This window comes from Budorcas taxicolor, chromosome 3 (assembly GCF_023091745.1).
Source record: "Budorcas taxicolor isolate Tak-1 chromosome 3, Takin1.1, whole genome shotgun sequence".
NCBI classification, from domain to species: domain Eukaryota; kingdom Metazoa; phylum Chordata; class Mammalia; order Artiodactyla; family Bovidae; genus Budorcas; species Budorcas taxicolor.
The window spans coordinates 40,131,162-40,144,290 of NC_068912.1; the positions used below are offsets into that span (position 1 = coordinate 40,131,162).

The window sequence follows — 13,129 nt, forward strand, 5'->3', positions numbered from 1 at the left end:
GATTAGAGTATAATTGTGTCCAATTAGTTAATTGTAAGTAGACTGTAAACAAAATCTCTAAACTGGAAATCTAATTTTGAATTCAAGCTTTGGCATTTACTATGTGAAAGAGAAAATATTAAAATCTGTAGATTGCATTTAGGTCTTCATCTGAAAAATGAGAATACTAGTACTGTTGATAGATATGGTAAAATTTCAAAAAATTACAACTACTGATGTGCATCAAGTGTTACTATGTGCCTTTTTCATGTATTATCACTTTGACTCCTGACAGATATATAAATTCAGGATAGAATTATGATTATACTGTCTTTAAAGAAGGAACCTGAGACACTAAGAAATAGAATAATGTTGTTTGTCCATGAACATATTTTAGTAAATGTTGACACTGAAATTCAAAACCAAGTGATCTATTAATAACACTGCAGTGAGTTTTTATCACAATTCAGTCTTTTTAATCTCCCTCACTGGGTGGTTCTCAAAAATCAAACAGAAAATTATATGTGACAATATCTTAAAATATGGAAATTTCTGTTTAGTTAATATTAATATGTTCAGAAGATTATAGAAATAGTAAGAGTTATTCCAAAATTTCCTATTTTTTCTTTCATTCTAAATAAAATTAATACTTCTGTTAGTTTTTATTTCTGGTATCATATGTTGCTTATAAATATTAAGTGCTCCTCCCTGCAGGTGAAATATACACCCCTGTCCTACTGAATTCAGGTGTGCTCATGAAATTTGCTTTGGCAATGAAATGCAAACAGAAGTAATGTTTTACTTTGAGGCTTCTATGATTGTAAAACATGTGTCAAGATGATTTTCTGTGATAGATTATAAAGTGACTAATATGAAGAATCCCCTTGTTAATCTGAGATGAACATGAGATATAAACTTTGTTACTGTAAGTCACTGAGAATTTTTAGTTCTTTGTTACTACAGCATAACCTATTCTCTCCTGAGTGATACAACTTAGTGATACCACTAAGTTCCCTTAAGATCTTTGATTTATAAAATATTCTTAAATGACATTTTCTTTCTCTTGGAATGTAAGAAGTCAAGGGAAGGATAAACCATAAGATCAGAGAATGTTAACATTGAGAGAGACTATTGGAAAAAACTAGTCCAGTGGTTTCTAGATTTTCAGTAATAACCAAAATTTCAAATATATATATATATTTAATATAAAATCATGAAATTATAGCTTTATAAAAAATCTGCCATTAATATATTGCTCTTGTCCTACTTTTTGGTCATTTGAAAATACTTATCTAATAATTTTATTGATGTAGAAAATAAGACCTAAGAGCAAGACAAGCAGCATTTACACTAGACAAATAACTACTCTAAAAAGGAGCAAAACTGACATGACATCAGCATCATGGTGGTATGAATTGTTCCTTTTTTTCCTCTCCCATTTGACTTATAACTAATTGGACATCCATTACCAAAGAAAAGTCCTCTGCATTTTTTATACAGGACACTTAGAAGATTTCTACCCTCCTATAGGTAGATAGGGCCTCAAAGAGGGCTACAGATCCAAGGGAATGGATGAGTCTGCCCCACTCTCACTTGCTCCAATTGGGAGAAGCGTAACCTGGAGAACATACAATTGGGTGGACACTCACACAAGAGACAGAATTTGCGGAGGTCCAGCCAGCTTGATGAGGGAACCCAGCATGCCACTGGAGCAGGACTGAGACATGGTTGGAGGTAGAGGAGAAGGAAGAACTTGCTGAGGCAGGTCTCCTTTCCAAGGTGACCCTTAAATGACATTTGGCTTTTGGCAGTGGAAGTAGCTACTTCTGTGTTAGAGGAGGGGGAGGAAAACAAAAGTGGTGAGTGACAAATTGACCACATGCAAGGTCTCATTTTTCCCTAGTAGATCTGGAGTTCTGTGGAGTTACTTCTATGATGCGAAGGAGGGGAGGAAAGGAAAGGGGGCAGATAAGATAAAGGCACTGAAGGAACATGTTTCCTACTATCTGCTTTAGGATCCTTGGATTCCCTAACTCTAGGATTCCCCTATCAAGCATTGGCACCCCCAAAATCTCAGTTGCTAAGCCTAAGCAAGCCTACCACCATTTTGATGCCAACACTTTTTAAACTCCCTAGCTCAGTCCCAAGAGCCATTGTCTACAGGAGAAATCCAAAACTTGAGCTACAGTGCCTCCTTCTGGAAAACAAAAGAAAGCTTTCTAATTGTCAGCCTATTGAGCTGTAACAGCCCAAGTAAACAATTCTTAGCTGAGAAAAGTATTTGCTGCTTCAACTGTGAAAGCAGAGGCACATATTGTCAAACATAAAAAATCAAGGAAATATGGTATCACAAGGAGAAAATAATAATTCTCCAGGAACTGAACTCAAAGGCATAGAATACTGAGATCTGGTAAAGAATTCAAAGTAGCTATTATGAATAAATTCAATAAACTATAAGAAAACTCAGAAAGGAAAGTCAATGAACTCAGGAACAAAATTAATGACTAGAAGGAATTGTTTACCAAAGAAGTTGAATTTTTAGGAACCAAACAGAAATTCTAAGCTGAATAAATCCATAAGTAAAATAAAGAAGTCATTAGACAGCAAAAGTAACAGAACAGATTAGATGAAAGAAAGAATAGGTGACTGGGAAGATAAGAATTTAGAAATGATCTAGTTAGAAGAACTATGATCGTTTTTTAAATAAAGAAATACTATGAACCCTAAGGATTTAATCAGAGAAACAAATATAAGAATAATTGGTGTACCAGATGGAGGAGAAAGGTAAAAGGGGGCAGGGAATTTATTTGAAAAATAATAGCTGAGAACTTTTCAACCTGGGGAAAGGAATTAGACATAGAAATTCATGAAGCTAATAAACAGCCTATTATCTCAATACCAAAATCTTTCCAATACACATTTCAATGAAAACTGTTTTTAAAAAAATCAATGATAAAGAAAGAATCCTAACTTTAGCCAGAGAAAAAAGGAACATGATCTACAAAGGAACTCTATTAGACTATCAGTGGATTTCCCACAAGAAACTCTACAGGCCAGGAAGGAATGGCATGCTACATTAAATATGTTGAAAGATTAAAAATTGACACTATAATACTTTATCAGGCAAGTTATCCTTCAGATATAAAGGAGAAATAAATCACCAGCTCAATGGACCTGAGTTTGAGCAAGCTCTGGGAGTTGGTGATGGACAGGGAAGCCTGGTGTGCTTCAGTCCATGGGGTCACAAAGCATTGGATACAACTGAGTGACTGAACTGAACTGAAAGGCTTTCCTATACAAACAAAAGCTGACGTCACTAGACCTGACTTACAAGAAATGCTAAAAAAGCTCTTCAAGCTGAGATGGAAAGATGCAACTAGTGACACAAAGACATCTGAAAATATGCAATACTTTAGTAAAAATGAAAAATGGAAGATCACAATTAGAAAACTATATTATATGGGCGTGTTAACCATTTAATTATAGTATAAAGGTTGAATGAAAAAGCATTAAAAATAACTATAGCTAGTATAATTTGGTAATGAATGCACAGAAGAAAATTGGAAAATTGTGACATCAAAAATATAAAAGGGGTAAACGGATGGAATATTTATATATGAGAAAAGAAAAGTTCCTATCAGGATAAAAAAAAGGACTGTTTTATTCCCATGAGATGTTTTATGTAAGCTTCATGATAACCAAAAAGGAAAAATCTACAATAGAGACACAAAACATAAACAGGGGGACTGAGAAAATCACTAGGGAAAACCACCAATTTACAAAAGTAGGTAGAAACAGACGGAAAAGAAACAATAGAGATGAAATACAAGCAGATGGCAAATAATAAGATGACTGTAGTAAGTCCTTTCAAATTAATAATCACTCTAAATATGAAGATATTGGATTCATGGATCAAAAGGCAGAGTGGGAAAACAAGACCTAACTATATGCTGCCTACAGGAGACTTATTTCAGGTCTAAAGACATACATAGGCTCAAAGCAAAGGGACAGAAGACAATATTCCAAGTAAGTTATCCATATTTATATAAGACAAAACAGACTTAGAGACAAAAACAGGAACAAGTGACAAAGAAGCTTATAATATAATGACAAAGGAGTCAATACTTCAAGAAGATATAACAATTGTAAATATACATGCAACCAACATCAGAGCACTAAAATATATTAAGCAAATGGAAAATGACAACAGTACAATAGTAGGGTATTTTAAGATGCTACTGTAAGCAATGGAGAGGTCATACAGACAGAAAATCAAAAGGAAAACAATGGATTGAACCAAACTTTAGAAAAAATGGACCAAACAGACATTTATAAAACATTCCACCCAATAGCAGCAGAATACATTCTTCTCAGGTTAACACAGAATCTCCAGGATAGATCATATGATAGGATGTAAAACAAACTTTAGCAAATATCATACCAACTGTCTTGTATGAGCAGAGTGGTATGAAGTTGAAATCTACAAGAGAAAAGCTGTAAAGTCTACAAATATGTGGAAGCTGAACAACACATTTCTGAATAACCAATGAGCAGAAGAAGAAATCAAAAGGAAAATTAAAAATTATCTTGGGAGAAGAACAAGAGGGCAGAAGAGTAGGTAGACCTGGAGTACATCTCTCTCCAAGGATACATCAGGAATACACCCTCAGACACAGAAGTGCATGGAGAACAGCAGCTGAAAGTGGACAGTAGTACCTGAGCAGAGGAAAATAATATACAGAACCATCCAAAACTCTGTAGGACAAAGGAACTAGGGGGAAAAACAGGAGTGTTAGTAGCACTGGACCTGTCCTTGGTGGGTGGGGGAACTAAAGCAGAGGTCTGATTCCCACATCAGGGCAACTGTCTGAGTCAGAGGAGAAACATTTAAGGCTGAGAGTGAAACAGCTGATCTGTGGCAGCCTAAATGGAATGACAATCAGACAGTTCTTGCCACAGTCATACATACCACAAAGAAGGATGAGGGGGCCCTGGAAGGTGCAGTGGCTGGGAGTTGGAGTTTGGGGAGTGTAGAGCAATCCCAGGGTGAGGCTGCTGTTGACTGAGGAGATGGGAGAGAGGAGATCATGGAGGGAAATGCCTGTGGAAGAAAGCCAGGCAGCCATGAAAACAAGGCAATACTGCTGAGTCATGCATAGGGAGTGGAGCCATCACCATAGCCTCTCTCTCTCCACACACCAGCATCAGCAGCTGAACAATAGAGAATCTGGCCCATCAAACACCTGATGCACTGAACTACAAAGTAGGACTCCACCCAGGGTGCTCCTTTAAGTGACTGATGTGCCAAACTACAAAGTAGGATCCCACCCAGGGAGCTGCTTTAAGTGCCTGATGTGCTGATCCACAGAGTAGGAGCCCAGTCAGGTGGGCCCCCTCTATGTGCCTGATGCTCCAAACAACAGAGAAGGACCCCAGGCAAGGGAGCCCTCTAAGTGCCTGAACAGGCGGAGCTATGGAGAAAGACTGGCCAAAGAGGCCTTCTGATCGCCAGCTACAAGGGTCTCAGAAAAAGACTCTGACAGGGCCATAACTCCTGCGGTGGAGGCAGTCCCTGTTCCTGCACACTTGGTGCTGCTAGGTCTCTGCAACCCAAACAGCTGTGCCACCTTCATGCTCAACTCTTACTGGGGCAGAGGTGTCATAGGCAAAAAAACAGTCTTGCGTCTATGCACGAAGGGTTGCTTCAGTCATGTCCTACTCTTTGCCACCCTATAGACTGTGGCCTGCCAGGCTTCTCTATCAGGGAGGGGGATTCTCCAGGCAAGCACACTGGAGCATATTGGCCAATACTGGTTGCCATACCCTTCTAGAGCAGTATATTTCCTGCTGCCCTAGCCACCAACTCCCTTGAGTACATGGTGATGCCAGAACCCCTGCAACTTAAGCAGCTGTACCACCTCCACATCTGGCCCTCACAGGGGCAAGCCCAAGTCCTCCAGGGTAGCCTCAGGAGCAAACCCCAGTGGACAACCCACATGCAGAGGTGGAAATAAAACCATAATTGAAACCCAGGGGCAGTGTGGCTAAGGAATAAGACCCAAAACCTTCACACCAGCTGTACAAACTGCAGATTAAATCCACACGATCAACTAGGCAGATTCTGTGTCTATGGAATATATTAAAGATCATTGACAGTGCCCACAAAAGAAAATGCACTAGTTCTGATAGCTGTGGACATTGGAGGCAAGATCACATAGGTGTAGGGCCAGATTAGAATCTGAGCTGACAGCAGTGACTCAAGAAAAACATTTATTATTCTTATGTTTTGACTTGCTTGATAGATTCTTTTGTATTTTTTTCTCCCCCCACCCCACGTTGTAGTTGTTGATTTTATTGGCATCATGAAATCTAATTAAGCTTTTGAGCTTTTTTTTTTTCCCCCTCATTCACATTCTTTTTGTATTGTTGTTATAAACCTCTGCATCTATGTTGGGGTTTTGTAGTTCTGTGGAGTTTTCCTTATTTCTTTCTCTTTTTAAATTATTTAAACCTATTATTATTTTTTCTACATTTATTCCTTTGTTTGCTTTTCCTACTCTTTTTGCCCCTTGCAGTTAATCTTTAATGTATGTAAATCTTCCTCTACTTCTATTTAGCTTTGCATATCTGTTCTTTCTTTCCTTTCCTCTCAACATTTTGTCAGTTTTATTCCATTGCTTTATTCCCCAATTGGCACCTTGCTGTAGTTTTGTTTTCCAGTTTCTGTTTTAGTTAGTTTTGTTCTGATAGGTATAATTTTTGATTTCCTTTGTTCACTGGGTTGATCTATTGTACTTTATTTTTGTTGGACAGTTTTGATTTTGCTTATGGGTGTATATGTATATGTGAATATGCAGTCACACATTTTATGGTTGTTATAAACCTCTGTGTCTACACTGGGCTTTTGCAGTTCTGTAGAGTTTTCCTCCCCCCCCCCCTTTTTTTCTTTCTTCTTCCATTTTTTTTCTTTTCTCTTTTTTATATTTTTAAAAAAAAACTATTTTATTTTTTCTACATTTATTCCTTCATTTGCCTTTCCTACTGTTCTTTTCCCCTTACAGTTAATCTTTAATATATATAAATCTTCTTCATCTACCTCTATTTAATTTGCATATCTGTTCTTCCTTTCTTTTCTTTCTTTCCTCTCTTCTCAATGTATTTGTTAGTTTTGTTTTGATTGCTTTATTCCTCACTTGGCACCTTGTTTAGTTTTCCATTTTTGTGCTTTAGTTAACTTTGTTCTTAAGTAGTAAATATAATTTTTGTGCTTTAGTTAATTTTGTTCTTAAGTAGAAAATATAATTTTTGATTTAATTTGTTCACCAACAAATCTACTGTATTTTTGGTGGACTGTATTCACTTTGCTCAAGGGTGTATATGTGTATATTCCATTATTTTAATTATTATTTTCCTGATTTTGTAACTGCCATTTGTCTTGGGTTCATCTTTGATTTCTCATTTTTGGATATTTGTTTTAATCTCACTTAATGCCATAACAAACCACTTGTGGAATCTTTGTTCCTGACCAAGATCAAGCCCTGCCTTTGGAGTGGGAGCACTGACTCCAAGACCCAAGACTGCCAGAGAACTAACCCTAGGGACTACCAAATAGTAAGAACTCACACAAAGGAAACCACTTGAATACAAGACCTGGCATCACCCAACCACCAGTAGCACACTGTGAAGAATGCCTCATCTAAACAACAAACAAAACAAAAATACAAACCCAATCATTAGCAGACAGGATCACCACCTCACTCAGGCATGCTCATCAGAGGAAAAACAAGCAAACAAACAAAAACTCAGCACAAATGTCACCCTATAGGAAGCTTACACAAACCACTGGGACAACCTTACACATGCAAAAAGCAAAAGGAAGAAAGAATTTAACCTTGAAGCCTGTAAAAAGGGGACCTCAAACAATAGGTTAAAAAAAATAATGAAAAGGCAGAGAAATACTACATAAATGAAGGAACAAATTAGAAATGCAGAAGTCCAGATAAATGAAGAGGAAATAGGCAAACTACCTAAAAAATAATTCAAAATAATGAGTTATTATGATCAAAAACCTTGAAAACAAAATGGAGAATATGCAAGAATCAAGTAACAAAGACCTAGAAGAATTAAAGAATGAATTTATAGAATCAAACAAAACAATTACTGAAATTTACAATACTCTATAAGGAATCACTAGCAGAATATCTGAAGCAGAAGAATGAATCAGTGAGCTGGAAGATAAAATGGTGGAAATAATTTCTGAAGAGCAGAATAAAGTAAAAAGAATGAAAAGAGCTGAGGACAGTCTCAACGATCTCTTGGACCATATCAAACACACCAACATTTGAACTACAGGGGTCTCCGAAGAAGAGAAAAAGAAAGGTTATGAGACAATTTTTGATGAGATTATAGTTTAAAATTTCCCCAACATGGAAAAGGAAATAGTCAATCAAGTCCAAGAGGCACAAAGCATCCCATGCAGGATAAACCCAAGGAGAAACATGCCAAGACACATACTAATGAAACTAACAAAGACTAAACACAAAGAAAGAATATTAAAAGCAGCAAGAAGAAGCAACAAGTAATGTAAAAGGAAAACTCATATGCTTAACAGCTGATTTTCAGCAGAAACTCTGCAGGCCAGAAGGGAATGGGAGGATATATTTAAAATATTGAAAGGGAAAAAAATATATATAACCATGATTATTGTACCCAGCAAGGATCTCAGTTCAAAACTGATGGAGAAATAAGAAGATTTTCAGACAAGCAAAAATAAACAGAAATCAATACTACCAAACCAGCTTTACAAAAAATGTAAAAGGGACTTATATAGCTAAGAAATACAAGTGAAGAAAAAAGATCTACATAATGAACCCAAAACAATTAAGAAAATGGCAGTAGGAACATATATATCAATAATTACTATGAATATAAATGGATTAAATGCTCCAGCCAAAAGACACAGACTGGCTGAATGGATACAAAAACAAGACCCATATATATTCTGTCTACAGGAAACCCACTTCAGACCTAAAGACACATATAGACTGAAAGTGAGGAAGGAAAAATATTTTCTATGAAAATGGGAAGCAAAAGAAAGCTGGAGTAGCAATCCTCATATTAGACAAAATAGTCCTTACAATAAAGAATATTACAAGAAATAAGGAAAGACACTGCATAATGATCAAGGGGTCAATCCAAGAGGAAAACATAACAATTGTAAATATCTATGCACCCAACAGAGGAGCACCTCAATACATAACAGACATAAAAGGAAAAATTGACAGTAACAGAATAATAATAGGAGACGTTAACATCCCACTCACACCAATGGACAGATCATCAAAACAGAAAATTAATAAGGAAACACAAGTCTAAAATGATACATTAGATGAGATGGATCTCACTGATATTTTCAGGAAATTCCATCCAAATGCAGAAGAATACATCTTCTTCTCAAGTGCACATGAAATATTCTCCAGGATAGACCACATCTTAGGTCACAAATCAAACCTCAGTAAATTTAAGAAAACTGAAATTATATCAAGTATCTTCTCTGACAAGAATGCTATGAGACTAGATATGAATTACAAGGAAAAAACTGCAAAAAGCAGAAAGACATGGAGACTAAACAACACATTTCTAAATAACCAACAGGTTACTGAAGAAATCAAAAGAGAAATCAGAAAATTTCTAGAAACAAATGACAATGAAAACACAGCAGCTCAAAACCTATGGGATGCAGCAAAAGCAGTTCCAATGGGGAAGTTTATAGCAATACAATCCTACCTCAAGAAATAAGAAAAACATCAAACAGACAACCTAACTTCATACCTAAAACAACTAGAAAATGAAGAGCAACAATACTCCAAAATTATTAGAAGGAAAGAAATCATAAAGATTAGAGCAGAAATAAATGAAAAAGAAATGAAAGAAACAATAGCAAAGATTAATAAAACTAAAAGCTGGTTCTTCAAGAAGACAAACAAAATTGACAAACCTTTAGCCAGACTCATCAAGAAAAAAAGAAGAATCAAATCAACAAAATTAGAAATGAAGAAAGCAGAGGTTACAACGACAATGCAGAAATACAATGAATTATAAGAGACTATTATGAACAACTATATGACAATAAATGGATAACCTGGAAGAAATGGACAGATTCTTAGAAAAGTTCAATCTTCTAAGACTGAACCAAGAAGAAATAGAAATTATGAACAACACAATTACAAGCACTGAAATTGAAGCTATGATCAAAAATCTCCCAAAAAACAAAAGCCCAGGCAGATAGCTTCACAGGAGAATTCTAACAAACATTTAGAGAAAAGTTAACGCCTATCCTTCTAAAACTCAAAAAATTGCAGAGAAGTGACACTTCCAAACTCATTCTATGAGGCCACCATCACCCTGATACCAAAACCAGACACAGATAACACAAAAAAGAAAACTACAGGCCAATATCACTGATGAACATAGATGCAAAAATCCTCAACAAAATTTTAGCAATAAAAGTCAGCAACATATCAAAAAGCTCATACATCATGATCAAGTTGGGTTTATTCCAAGAATGCAAGGATTCTTCAATATATGCAAATTAATCAATGTGATACACCATATTAACAAATTGAAAGATAAAAACCATATGATCATCTCAATAGATGCAGAAAAAGCTTTTGACAAAATTCAGCACCCATTTGTGATTAAAACCTTCACAAAATGGGCATAGAAGGAACCTACCTCAACATAGTAAAGGTCATATATGATAAGCCTACAGCAAACATTATTCTCAATGGTGAAAACCTGAAAGCATTCCCCCTAAAATCAGGAACAAAACAAGGGTGTCCACTCTCACCACTATTATTCAACACAGTTCTGAAAGTCCTAGCTATATCAATCATGGAAGGAAAAGAAATAAAAGGAATTCAGATCAGAAAAGAAGAAGTAAATCTCTCACTGTGTGCAGATGACATGATACTGTACACAGAAAACAGTAAAGATAGTATTAGAAAATTACTAGAGCTAATCAGTGAATTTGGCAAGGTTGCAGGATACAAAATCAATACCCAGAAATCACTTGCATTTTCACTAATAATAAAAAATCAGAAACAGAAACTAAGGAATCAATCCCACTCACCAATGCAATAAAAAGAATTAAATATTCAGGAATAAACTTACCTAAGGAGACATGAACAGTATGAAAAGGCAAAATGATAGGATACTGAAAGAGGAACTCCCCAGGTCAGTAGGTGCCCAATATGCTACTGGAGATCAGTGGAGAAATAACTTCAAAAAGAATGAAGGGATGGAGCCAAAGTAAAAACAATACCCGGCTGTGGATGTGACTGGTGATAGAAGCAAGGTGTGATGCTGTAAGAGCAATATTGCATAGGAACCTGGAATGTCAGGTCCATGAATCAAGGCAAATTGGAAGTGGTCAAACAAGAGATGGCAAGAGTAAACGTCCACATTCTAGGAATCAGTGAACTAAAATGGACTGGAATGGGTGAATTTAATTCAGATGACCATTATATCTACTGCTGTGGGCAGGTATCCCTCAGAAGAAATGGAGTAGCCATCATGGTCAACAAAAGAGTCCTAAATGCAGTACTTGGATGCAATCTCAAAAACGACAGAATGACCTCTGTTTGTCTCCAAGGCAAACCATTCAATATCACAGTTATCCAAGTCTATGCCCCAACCAGTAATGCTGTGAAGCTGAAGTTGAATGGTTTTATGAAGACCTACAAGACCTTTTAGAACTAACACCGCAAAAATATGTCCTTTTCATTATAGGGGACTGGAATGCAGAAGTAGGAAGTCAAGAAACACCTGGAGTAACAGGCAAATTTGGCCTTGGAATGCAGAATGAAACAGGGCAAACACTAATAGAGTTTTGCCAAGAAAATGCACTGGTCATAGCAAATACCCTCTTCCAACAACACAAGAGAAGACTCTACACATGGACATCACCAGATGGTCAACACCGAAATCAGATTGATTATATTCTGTGCAGCCAAAGATGGAGAAGCTCTATACAGTCAACAAAAACAAGACCAGGAGCAGACTGAGGCTCAGATAATGAACTCCTTATTACCAAATTCAGACTCAAATTGAAGAAAGTAGGGAAAACTGCTAGACCATTCAGGTATGACCTAAATCAAATCCCTTATGATTATACAGTGGAAGTGAGAAATAGATTTAAGGGCCTAGATCTGATAGATAGAGTGCCTGATGAACTATGGAATGAGATTCATGACATTGTACAGGAGACAGGGATCAAGACGATCCCCATGGAAAAGAAATGCAAAAAAGCAAAATGGCTATCTGGGGAGGCCTTACAAATAGTTGTGAAAAGAAGAGAGGCAAAAAGCAAAGGAGAAAAGTAACGATATAACCATCTGAATGCAGAGTTCCAGAGAATAGCAAGAAGAGATAAGAAAGCCTTTTTTAGCGATCAATGCAAAGAAATAGAGGAAAACAACAGAATGGGAAAGACTAGAGATCTCTTCAAGAAAATTAGAGATACCAAGGGAACATTTCATGCAAAGATGGGCTCAATAAAGGACAGAAATGGTCTGGACCTAACAGAAGCAGAAGATATTAAGAAGAGGTGGCAAATACACAGAAGAACTGTACAAAAAAGATTTTCATGACCAGGATAACCATGATGGTGTGATAACTAATCTAGAGCCAGACATCCTGGAATGTGAAGTCAGATGGGCCTTAGAAAGCATCACTATGAACAAAGCTAGTGGAGGTGATGGAATTTCCAGTGGAGCTATTTCAAATCCTGAAAGATGATGCTGTGAAAGTGCTGCACTCAGTATGCCAGCAAATTTGGAAAACACAGCAGTGGCCACAGGACTGGAAAAGGTCAGTTTTCATTCCAATCCCAAAGAAAGGCAATGCCAAAGAATGCTCAGACTACTGCACAATTGCACTCATCTCACACGCTAGTAAAGTAATGCTCAAAATTCTCCAAGCCAGGCTTCAGCAATATGTGAACCATGAACTCCCTGATGTTCAAGCTGGTTTTAGAAAAGGCAGAGGAAACAGAGATCAAGTTGCCAACATCCGCTGGACCATGGAAAAAGCAAGAGAGTTCCAGAAAAACATCTATTTCTGCCTATTTATTGAGTGTGTCAAAGCCTTG

General features: G+C 36.6%; 1 protein-coding gene across 1 annotated transcript in view; it reads right to left on the minus strand.

The window, feature by feature from the left end:
- The window catches only part of RNPC3 (RNA binding region (RNP1, RRM) containing 3), an 89,770-nt gene that overhangs the window by 14,497 nt on the left and 62,144 nt on the right, over positions 1-13,129 (minus strand). The gene's annotated exons all lie outside the window — the stretch shown is intronic.